This window comes from Hypanus sabinus, chromosome 4 (assembly GCF_030144855.1).
Source record: "Hypanus sabinus isolate sHypSab1 chromosome 4, sHypSab1.hap1, whole genome shotgun sequence".
Classification (NCBI taxonomy): Eukaryota; Metazoa; Chordata; class Chondrichthyes; order Myliobatiformes; family Dasyatidae; genus Hypanus; species Hypanus sabinus.
The window spans coordinates 11743667-11755743 of NC_082709.1; the positions used below are offsets into that span (position 1 = coordinate 11743667).

General features: G+C 43.6%; 1 protein-coding gene across 14 annotated transcripts in view; it reads left to right on the top strand.

The window, feature by feature from the left end:
• Positions 1-12077, top strand: part of csrnp3 (cysteine-serine-rich nuclear protein 3) — a 214395-nt gene that overhangs the window by 28871 nt on the left and 173447 nt on the right. For 8 of the 14 annotated variants that reach the window (XM_059966403.1, XM_059966404.1, XM_059966406.1 and 5 more), the window contains exon 2: positions 5105-5186. The exons of 2 other annotated variants lie outside the window; for them this stretch is intronic. The gene's annotated coding sequence lies outside the window, so the exon portion shown is untranslated. The remainder of the gene's footprint in view (positions 1-5104; positions 5187-12077) is intronic. 4 more of the 14 variants (XM_059966412.1, XM_059966413.1, XM_059966410.1 and 1 more) reach the window with 1 other exon arrangement.

Genomic DNA, 12077 nt, shown 5'->3' on the forward strand with positions numbered 1-12077 from the left:
AGAAATACCTGCCATTGTTGTTCCACTGTCTTCCCTGCTAGGGTATTGTTCCATTGAACTTTGGCCAGCTCCTCCCTCATAGCTCCATAGTTCCCTTTGTTCAACTGTAATACTGACATATCTGATTTTCCCTTCTCCTTCTCAAACTGTAGGTTAAAACATAGCATATTATGGTCACTATCTCCTAACGGTTCCTTTACCTCGAGGTCCCTGATCAAAGCCGGTTCATTGCACAACACTAGATCTAGAAACTAGAATTGCCTTCTCCCTGGTAGGCTCCAGTACAAGCTGTTCTAAGAATCCATCTCGGAGGCACTCCACAAACTCCCTTTCTTGGGGTCCAGTACCATTCTGATTCTCCCAACCTACCTGCATGTTGAAATCCCTCATGACAACTGTATCATTACCTTTGCAACATGCCAATTTTAACTCTTCATTCAATTTACACCCTACATATAGACTACTGTTTGGGGGCCTGTAGATAACACCCATTAGGGTCTTTCTACCCTTAGAATTTCTCAGTTCTATCCTTACTGACTCTACATCCCCTGATTCTATGTCCCCCCTCGCAAGGGAATGAATATCATTCCTCACCAACAGAGCCACCGCACCCCCTCTGCCCGTCAGTCTGTCCTTTCGATAAGATGTATATCCTTGAATATTCATTTCCCAGACCCTGTCCGCTTGAAGCCATGTCTCTGTTATTCCCACAACATCGTACTTGCCAATTTCCAACTGAGCCTCAAGCTCATCTACTTTTTTCCTTATACTTCGTGCATTCATATATAATACTTTGAATTTGTTACTCCCCTCTCCTTTCATATCAATTCCTATTTCATTTGGCCATACTGTATGATCTCTTCTTGAGCTTTCTACTCCATTGATTCTGTTGTCCTTTTTAACTTTTCTTATTTTCACTTTCCCTTTAACTCCATCCTTATATTTCCAGTTCATCCCCTCCCCCCCACTACTTAGTTTAAACACATCCGTGTTGCAGTGGCAAACCTGTCTGCCAGAATGCTGGTCCCCCGCCTATTAAGGTGCAACCCGTCCCTTTTGTACAATTCATCCCTACCCCAAAACAGATCCCAGAGGTCCAAGAATGTAAATCCTTACTTCCTGCACCAGTTCCTCAGCCACACATTCAGATCCATTATCTCTCTGTTCCTGCCCTCTCCAGCACGAGGAACTGGAAGCAAACCAGAGATAACCACCCTGGAAGTCCTGCTTTTCAGCCTTCTTCCGAGTTCTCTGAAGTCCTGCTGCAGAATGTCCTTCCTCTTCTTCCCGATGTCACTTGTGCCGACATGCACTACCACTTCCGGCTGTTCACCTTCACCCTTGAGGATTCCCTGCAATTGGTCCATGATGTCCTGGATCATAGCACCAGGGAGGCAACATACCATCCTTAAATCTCGCCTGTTGCCGCAGAAACCCCTTTCCGTACCTCTTACTATGGAGTCCCCTACTACCACGGCTCTTCCTGATGTCTGACTCCTCGGCTCTGCATCTGCACCAATTTTCGGCTCGCAGACCTGTCCGCCTCTCAGATTGGCAGTACCTTCTGTGCTGACAGCTTCCAAGAGGGTGAACCTGTTTACGAGAGGTACATCCCCTGGGGTCTCCTGAACTTCAAGCATCCTTTCCTTCCTCATCGTCGCTCCCTTTCTCTCTACCAGTACCCTCGGTGTAACGACCTCACTGTAGGTCCTGTCCAGAAAACTCTGGTTTTCGCAGATAAACCTGAGATCATCCAGTTCTTTCTTCAGTGCTGCAACATGCTCCTTCAGAAGCTGAATCTGGACACACTTTCCACAGCTGTAGCAGCCGGGGGCACCATCAGTGTCCCTGACCTCCCACATCATGCACGTAGCACACTGAATCAGCTTAGCAGTCAAGTCTTCACCCTCTCCAATTGTGCCTGGCGTAATCTCCTCCCTCAGCCTCCTCGCTGAAGACTCTCGAGCCGGACTAGCACTTTTCACACCAGGCACTTCCCTCGACCAGTCCCAATAATAAGAAGGATCAAATCAAATTTACCACCGGTCAACTAAATTTAATATTGACCTAGATTTTGTGGTCTCCAGTGAACTGACAGTGCTGAGCAGTATCCGGAATTAAAGGTTTATTCTTATTTTGAATCGTTCTCCACATAACAGAACAAAGTATTTCCGTGGTGCCTTGTGTGCTATACTTGTACGCTACCAGAGAAATGATATGACGAAAGGCAACCAGGTCCAAAAAAAACAGCAGAAAACAGTAACAGAATGTATCAGATATCACACTTTGTGCAGTGCTTAAATATTCTCAAACTATTTAAAAAGATAAATATTTTAAAAAATCATTAACATTCCTCGGAAAGTCTTAATAAATCTTCTCTAAATTAACAACTCTAGATCCCCGTCGTTAGCACAGCAAAAGGCAGGGAACACATTGGAGACTTTGAAATACTGGTTTCTGAACATTAAAGGGAAGAAGCCGGTGAAATAAGTGAGTTAAAGTTGGACAAAACCACTTGAGCATCTGCACTCTTGCATTTGGCATCAGTGACCACTGGATAAACAATCTAATTTTACCACACACAAAATGCTGGTAGAACTCAGCAGGTCAGGCTGTCCTAAAGGAGGGTCTCAGCCCCAACCGTCAACTGTTTACTCTTTTCCATAGATGCTCCCTGGCCTGCTGAGTTCCTCCAGCACTTTGCTTTGGCTGTCCAGCATCTGCAGATTCTCTCGTGTTTGTAATTTAAGTTTATGTGTGTCTAAGCAAATATGATTTGCTTCTGACTTATTTTCTCACCACCCATGGCAGTTGATATCATTCATAAATATTGAAAAGTGATCTTCATGAACTACAGTAGTGTGCAAAAAGTCTTGGCCCCATAGGTAGGGTGCCCAAGACTTTTGCACAGTCGTCATTTTATACATTACAATACTATATTGCTGCTGCAAAAAAAACCACATTTCATGACATATGAGTGACAATGAACAATTCTGATATGGGTCTCTGTTGTGGACTGAGAGTGGGAAGGGTCAGGGAGAGGGGAAGCACGGTGGGAAAAGGGGAAGGGAGAGGGGAGGGAGCGGGTAGCGCCAGAGAGACATCTTGTAATGATCAATAAGCTAATTGTTTTGAATCAAATACCCTTGCCTGGTGTTTCAGGGCTTGGTGTGTCTGTACCTGCACCATCTCCACCCCGCCTGCCACCCGTCCCACACCCCTCCTATGGCACTCCAACCTCACCAATCCCAACATCCTTTGCTCCGGTCAGATTTGCAAACTCGCTCTTCAGTCTATGTTGACAAAATGCAGTCTTAGGCACCCTTGCTATGTATATATGTGCCGAAGGCTTTTGCATTGTACTATATTATCTCTTTTGATGATCAGTGATGTAGGTATTTCGAATCTGCTTCCTTATATTTTCCTCGTGTTCCTTCCATTACTTTTTCCTCTCCATGGGCCATGCAGATCTGCAGGAGACCATTGGAATAGTTAAGCTGGTTAACCCAAGTTCACATGATTTGGCAGATCTCCCTGTTACATTCAATAGAGGAGGTGTTATCAAGCAGTATTGTAAAGAAACACTGAAACAGTGGGCTCTTTTCATTAACAGATAGAAATGCAGAAATCTTGAAGCTGCAGTCAGTCCCTCAGAGTAATGAAAGTAAACACCGGTCGTATCACAACCAGTATGATTGCAAATTCCGTGGTGGCCATCTGTAAGGTGAGAAACATGAACAACAGATTGTGGCAGAGCAGCAGTACCAGGGCTTTATCACAATGGCGTAATTCAGGATGAGCAAAATCTCGCTGTGGACTGAAAAGACTTCCGACATTTCCAAGTACAGTACCGGAGGCAAGCAGTGTCGAGGAAGCGGGTGGTCAGAGGAGGACATTAGCAGAATGGGAAAGGAGGTGGCAGATGCAATGCAGTGCGGGGATGTTGATGGTCTTGCACTTTGGTAGAAAGAATAAAGATCTAGTCTATCTTCTAAATAGAAAATTCAGAAGTCAGATGTTTACAGACTTGGGAGCCGTGATGCAAGATTCCTTAAAGGTTAGCTGGTGGTATGAGTCGGTGGTAAGGAAGGCAAATGCAATGTTGCCATTCATTTTGAGGGGGCTAGAGTATAAAAGCAATGATGTAATGCTGAGGCTTTATAAGACGTTGGTCAGACCACACTTGGAATATTGTGAACGGTTTTGTGCCCCTTATCTAAGAAAGGATGTGCTGGCATTGGAGAGGGTCCAGTGGAGGTTCATGAGAATGATTCCAGGAACGAAAGGGTTAATGTATGGTTGTTAATGTATTAATCATTGTCATGTGCCTCTACTCGCTGGTGTTTAGAAGAATGAGGGGGACTTCATTGAAACCTTCTGAAAACTGAAAGGCTTTGACAGAGTGGATGAGGAGAGGATGCTTCCTGTAGTGGGGGACTTTAAGACCAGAGGGCACAGCCTCAGGGATTGAAGAATGTCCCTTTAGAACAGAGATGAGGAGGACTTTCTTCAGTCACAGGATGGTAAATTTGTGGAATTCTTTGCCATCAAGCCCAAGTCACTGGGTATATTACAGTGGAGGATGTTGGGTACTTAGTAAGGGTATCAGAAGTTTTGTGGAGAAGTCAGGAGAATGAGGATGAGAGGGAAAATAAATAAACCATGATTGAATGACAGAGCAGACTTGATGGATTCTGTTCCTACGTACTATGGTCTTGTGGCCTAATCCTAATGCAAAATGGTAGATGTAGCATATTCTTCTCCATCTTTGAAAATTGTTCAAAATGACTTAAAGAACAGAATTGCAGAAGCAAGGTACGACATTAATGTTGTTCTTTAATTCCAGTCATTTGAGGATGATCTTCCCATGTTGTGTAAAATATTAGCAGGAATATGTGCATACTTGATGCTTTGAATTTTGGTTTAACCATCCAGTTAAACCATGTACTAGCAGTTCTATTTGTGTACAGTAGCCTGGCTATTATATATTGAAGAAATGTTTCCTTCAAGTGTATTTCCTGCACTCCTAAGTTTTTTTTAGATAATGTTGGCCTGCTTTCATTGAAATTAGAGTAATTTCCTTGACCTTTTCTCTTTCTCTTAGATGAAAAACAGAACTCAAATGCCATACCAGGACTAAACAGAGTATGCCAACTGAAGTGAGTCAAGTTTAATGGAGAATTAAGGTAGCTTTATTGTTCTGTGTTTATAAAAAAACTAAATATTGTAAAAAAGTATGGGATTGAATTGCACTATAATCTCTTTTACAGCTTTAGCAACTATAGTGAGTGGCCAGTCACTTTGAAAATAGTACATGCTGAGAACACCTACTTATGTTATGAGATCTCTTTCCAGTCTCCATTCAGTAAAGTGATTTTGCTTTCAACTGTGGATGGATAATAAAATCATCAACTAGGTGTAGCTTTCCTTGCCTTGTGCCATTTTTTTTTTCCTTTTTCTTTACTGTTGATACACAGCCAGAATAGATCAGCCCTTGCACTAACATTTCAATTTGAATAATTGAGAACGGGCAATGCAAAACAATTAGGGACAAATGTATAAAAACACAAAATGCTGGCAGAACTCAGCAGGCCAGACAGCATCTACGGGAGGAGTTAGTGACGACGTTTCGGGCCGAAACCCTTCATCAGGAGTGAAGTAACATGGGATGGTCGAGAGGGGATAAGAAGTGGGGGGAGGGATGAAGTGGAGAGCTGGGAAGTGATAGGCTGGAGGGAAATGGGCTAGGGGGAAGGTGGAGAATTATGGGAAATAAAAGAGAAAGAAAGGTAGGGCTGGGGGGAGATTATAGTGAGGGGAAAAAAGAGAGAGAAAGAGAACCAGACTAAAATTATAGATAAGGATAGGGTAAGGGGGGGGGGGAGGGGTTTCAATGGAGGTTTGTCTGTTGAATGTTCATGCCGGCAGGAAGGAGGCTACCTAGGCGGGAGACAAGTATTGCTCCATCGACCTGCGTGTGGCCTCATCTTGATGGTAGAGGAGGCCATGGACAGACATGTCAGAGTGGGAGTGGTCTGTGGAATTGAAGTGTGTGGCCACAGGGAGATCCCGCCACTGCTGGAGGACTGAGTGCCGGTGTTCAGCGAAACGGTCTCCCAGTCTGCGGCGGGTCTCCCCAATGTATAAACGGCCAGATCGGCAGCACCGGATACAGTATATCACCCCAGCTGACTCGCAGGTGAAGTGGTGAATATACAAATGTATTTTCATCCTTAACCTGACCATTATATTATCAGTTGTATTTACAACTCATCATCATTATGACAGAGGCGATCATGGTCTATGGCCATCAACAGTACAAGTGCCACCTTCCTTTGTGAACAGATAATCTAAGGTCATCGAAATCAGTTCTGGGAACAGTCTGGTCATACCATGCTGAGAGAGGCTGTCATTCAAAACCTGCCTTCCTGCCCTCTCACCAACCAGCATGGTCAAAGTGCTCATCCTGGGCACTGGGGTGGCATGCATATGGCACCAAATATTAATGGCATCACCATGTGGAAACCACGGGTAGGCTTAGGAACAGGATATCCAGTAAGTGCCATTCAGCAACCAGAAAATGCCCACCTTCACAACACTGTTGGGCATAGTCACAGCCATGCCAGTATACTGTTCCTGCTCACACTTGCCCATCCACCTTGTATGTGTACTCAACACACCACCTACACCAACACTCTGTCAGGTGGGGGAAATCACTTCAACAATCAGGACCTACTAATTAAACAAATGATACATAGGGAAATACCAGCCCTTAAAGCGCTTAACTCCACAGGAGCAATTAAGACTCAAGTCCCTTAAGTTTGTTATCATACTCTGGGTTGAGTTTAGCTGAAATAGATTACTCCCCCAAAACCGAGCAGCCAGATAATTTCCCCCAACGTTACTTCTTTGTCAAAGCGATCGGTATCAGTGGCATCCCTTCCACGCTGTAGCATGGCATCCTCGTACAAATTCAGCAATCTGACCCATTGGACCACTGTGCAAACTCAAAACACAAACCCCAGAACTGTCTCATCGGATCTCCCGCCACAAGTCAGTATCCACTGCTTGGCCATCCTGTAATGCAGGGAGGTACTAATGCACTTCTTCCTGATTAGTCACTGGTATTTAGGAAATGCAAAAACAACAAAACTACTAGAATTGCTCACCAAATGCTCAATTCCCTCTGAGCTGTGGGCATCTCATATCTAGAATAAAGTTGCCCAAATTTCTACCCTATCAATTCAGGTAGCGCTTTACCCGTAATGCACTGAGCTGTACTTCTTTAGTTATGGGGCACAGAACTGCTCGTAATACTCCAAATATGGTCTGATTAACACCCTTAAAAGTCTCAGCATTACATCCTTGCTTTTATATTCTAGTCCACTGGAAATGAAAGCTAACATTGCATTTGCATTCCTAACTACCTTCTCTTCCCAAAAGTTATTCTCTAGGGTAGTGGTCACCAACCTTTCTAAGCCCAAGATCCCCTACCTCGGCCTTAGTGAAAGGCGAGATCAACCCCAAATCGATTAGTCATACGCATACGCACCAGGCAGAAAAGACTGGAAGTAAAACCCTGCAACCCGGAAGTAGAAATAATGTATGTACACCAGGGGTCACCACCATTTTTAGCACTGTGGACCGGTTTAATATTGACAATATTCTTGCGGACCGGCCGATGGGGGGTGTTAAACACAGACCGGAATACAGCGATACTCGAAGCAGGTTCCTTATGTCCAGTCTATTCCGCAATTTAGTTTACGTGGCTCTGAGCACTTAGCTTCTGTCCCGCTTGCTCACGTTTTTTTCCCGCTGAAAAAAAACTCGGTGGGTTTGTCTTTAAGTGCAGGGTGCTTGAACTCAGGGTACCTACTGAAGTAGTCTTGAGTGCTTCATTGCCTCATTAGACCGCCTCCGGGTCTGAACTCCAGCCTCCCGCCTGCCTGCCGCCAGACGTCTTGGCCAGGTGCGGCTGGTCGTGGGTGGGGTGAGAGGACAAGGTCAGGGCCGGAGGTCCCTGTGCCAGGGCTGCGGCAGTCACAGTCTGAAGAGAGCGACCAACCGAGGGGGTATGCGACAGGAAGTGCGCTCGCCCTCTTGTAGGATCTGTCGGCCGACAAAAGTTTGGCTTGAGGGATGACTTTCAGTACATTGCAGTGAGGTAGCTGCTCTGCATCTTACCAAACCCTGAGCTCGAATTAGGTCGTCTGCGAATATTTCCACGAACATTCGGTGTGCTAAACAGGTTTAGAGATGGCACCCATCTGTCCACGCTCCGGGCCGGTAGCAACAGCACTTACCGCCGGCCACGCAAGGCCAGTGATCCCTGGCGCAAGGGCGTCACTGCGTTTAGGCGACTGATGACCTCGCGTGCGTTCAAGTTCAACAGCGGGTGTGACAGGGAATGAGGAAAGGTGCAGCTGATTCCTATCGTTTCATATCGCCAAATCACATTGCTTCCTCGCGGCCTGGTAGTTGGGGGCCACTGAAGTACACTGTGTAGTGCGTGGCGGGGGAGCTACATGCATGCGCACTGGGCAGAAAGAATGGAACTAAAACCCCGCAACCCAGAAACAATCTCTCAACAGTATTCGTGTATTTATTTTTCAATTTTTTCTGGATCTACCGGGAAAGTCTCAAAGATTGACCAATCGATCGTGATCGACGGGTTGGCAACTACTAATCTAGGGAATACAACACTTCAGAATCAGATCAGAATCTCTATCAGGTTTAAAATCACTGGCATGCATTGTGAAATTTGTTAACTTTGTGGCAGCAGTTCAATGCAATACATGATAAATAAGGGACCCCTAAGTCCCTTTGCACTGCTGTATCCTGAACTTCCTCCCTGTTTAGAAAAATAGCCTGCACGTTTATTCCTCTGTAAAAGCACATGACCGTACTCTTCTCTAAACTGTTTTCCATCTGTCACTTATTTGCCCGTTCTCCAAATCTATCCCTGCTTCCTGAACACTATCTGCCACTCCACATATCTTTGTATCACCATATTTTTTCAAGTGGTTTATTGCATGAGATGTGTGAATTGTTCGTGGTGTAATAAGCCTTAAATTCTACTTGGCATGCTCTCTCAAATCTTAAAAGCAAATAGTCTTAATATATTATTTTCTCTTATACACAACTGAAAGTAGAATCAATGTTAAAATACTCCTTTCCCCTTCCAGATCTTTCTTTATTCATTTGTACGGGTTCAGATCTTTAGTGTTCCTTCTTACTTTAACCTCTGTGAGAACTTCTCTATGTAACTTGCTTCTAAGTCAGCTTGGTGATAGCTTTTAGTACCAGCCAATAGAAAGAGAGATGTAATCACTGAAAAGGTTATTAGATCCTCACTGGGAAATTTTCCTGGGGTCAGAGGTGAGTTCTGTTGTTTCACTGCCAATTGCAAAATATATGCCATAGAGAATAACTATCTGTGTTGACTAAGTACAAAGCTCGCTTGCTTGCTCAACAACTTTACACACTGATCCACACAACATGTCATATTTGGCTAATGGTCAGCCCCGAACTATCTGACAGCCAGCAATTACACTTGGCATTCCATTTTCTGTGACAAGCTAATTTATTCACAGTCAGCAAAATCCTACAAGTTGTAATAAGATGATTGACCTGTTAATCAATTTTTAGTGTTGCTGGTTAAGGGGTGAATCCAACCCTGACACCAGGAGAATTACATAGTTTTCTTTGAATTTTGGCAACTGTTTGTTACTTAATATGTTACTAAAAGAACGGTATATCTGAAACCACAATGTTCTTTCTAGATGAACGATAACTTTTTTTTGTTCCCAGGACATGGAGTGAGGGTTGGACCTACAAATTTTTCACTTGAGGTGCAAATTTACGGTGGGGTGTTCTGGAGTTTGGAATTCAATTCCAACGCTGTTCTTCACGGAGTCTCTAAACATCCTCCTCTTTGAAGGCGTGGGTATCATCTGGGTCCTTCGGTTTATTTCTGCAGTCTAAAATGTCCTGGGTAGGTTAGTTGTCATTGTAAGCTGTCCTGTGATTAGTTTTGGGTTAATCGGGTTTGCTGGGGCAACATGCCACGAAGGACTGGTTGGGCCTACTCTGCACTGTATCGCTAAAATAAGAAAAAAATGGACTAAAAATAATAAGTGATTTGCTGCCAAGTGATGCAAATCAGAATTGAACTTGACAATAAAACAGTACAACACACAATTGGGCGCCTTGGCCCACAAAGTCTGTAGGCTAGGATGCTGAATTTAAAAAATCTTATCTTTTTGTTTCTAAAGCAGGGTTTCCCAACCTGGGGTCCATGGACCGCTTGCTTAATAGTATTGGTCCATGGTATAAAATCGGCTTGGAACCTCTGGTCCAAAACCTTTCTTTCCTTACATGTTCACACGCTCGTCTAAATGCCTCTTAAACACCACCTCTCCACCCTGGCAACTAGCACTATTTTTTTCAAACTTGCTTCGTAAATCTTCTTTAAACTTCCTCACTCTCGTCTTAAAGCTATGCCCTCCAGTATTTGACTTTTCCACCCTGGAAAAGACTCTTGATGATCAGCCCTTGAATCACACCACTTCTCAGCTTCTAGTGCTCCAGAGAAAACAATCTTTTCTAGTACTTCATGCTCTTTGTTCCAGCCACAGCCTGTAAGGAGCCTGTACGTCCTCCCTGTGATCATGTGGGATTTCTCCGGGAACCTTGATTTCTTACCACTATCCGAAGACATTCCAGTTGGTAGGTTAGTTGGTCGTTGTAAATTGTCCTGTGATTAGGCCGGGGTTAAATAAAGGGATTGATGGGCGGATAGCTGGAAGGGTCAGAAGGGCCTGTTCTTTCAATAAAATAAAAAATAATCCAGGTAACATCTTGGTGAACCTGAGACCTTGCAAAGTAGAATAGTTATTCAAAATCATTTGTCTTGATGATTATTTACTTATTTAATTTCAAGTCGGCAAAGAGTTGTCAAGAAATGGATCCCCAGTCAGTAGGTTCTGAGGACAAATTTTGCAAGCAGAAGCTAATACTGATGTGACTTTATAGTGTTTTTATATCCACAAATGAGGGATAATCAGAATCAGAATCAGACTTTAACCGCCAAGTACCTGTGCACATTCAAGGAATTTACTTCCGGCAGATGTTGTCTCTCTGCTCATAACAGATGATAAATATAAATGAAAATATAGATTATACATACAAGTAGTGCAATCCAAGTAATAGTTAGCCGACAGTTAACCGGCAGTTAACTGTTCAGCAAAGTGACCGCAGTAGGGAAAATCTTCTCCAGTGCCTATTAGTCTTAGTCGGGAGGGATCTGAAGCGCCTACCAGACGGAAGCAGTTCAAACAGTCCGTGCGCAGGATGTATTTGTTATGTATTTGTTATACCGGGTTTTATCATCTCACCTTGTATTGATGTGACTTGAATTGTTTAAATGATTAAGGTTCTGATGAATCTGAAGAACAGTAAGATTTTGTAATTGTTTCTATTTGATTGTTATCCATTAGTAGCAAGAGTTTACTATTTTGTAATGAGTAAGGCCAGTTAGAAAATGAATTATGGCATTAAACCTACTAAGTTAACTTTCCAAATCCAATTTCGTATTTTTCAAGTTTTTAAATGGATTATATTTCAAAAGAGGTCTTTACATAAGACCCTTGGTCTCACTCTATTGGACAGATTCCTGTTGTCCTTTACATAAGACATAGGAGCAGATTTCGACCACTTGGCCCATTGAGTCTGGCCCACTTCTGCTGATTTATTATCCCTCTCAATCCCATTCTCCTGCCTTCTCCTCATAACCTTTGGCCTGATTAGCCAATACTCTGTCAACTATGTTCTGCTTTCAGTCACGACTCGGTAATTGCCATGTCATGCCTGCCAATCTCTAACTGCACCACAAGATCATCTACGTTATTTTACCTACTGTGTGCATTCAAATATAACACCTTCAGTTCTGTATTCAGTAACCTTTTTGATTTTGTCCCCATGTTACACTTCAATTCATCCCGTGACTGCAATTTTGCCCCATCATCTGCCTTTCCTTCATCACTGTCACTCAACACAGTGCATTGACTTGTACCCCA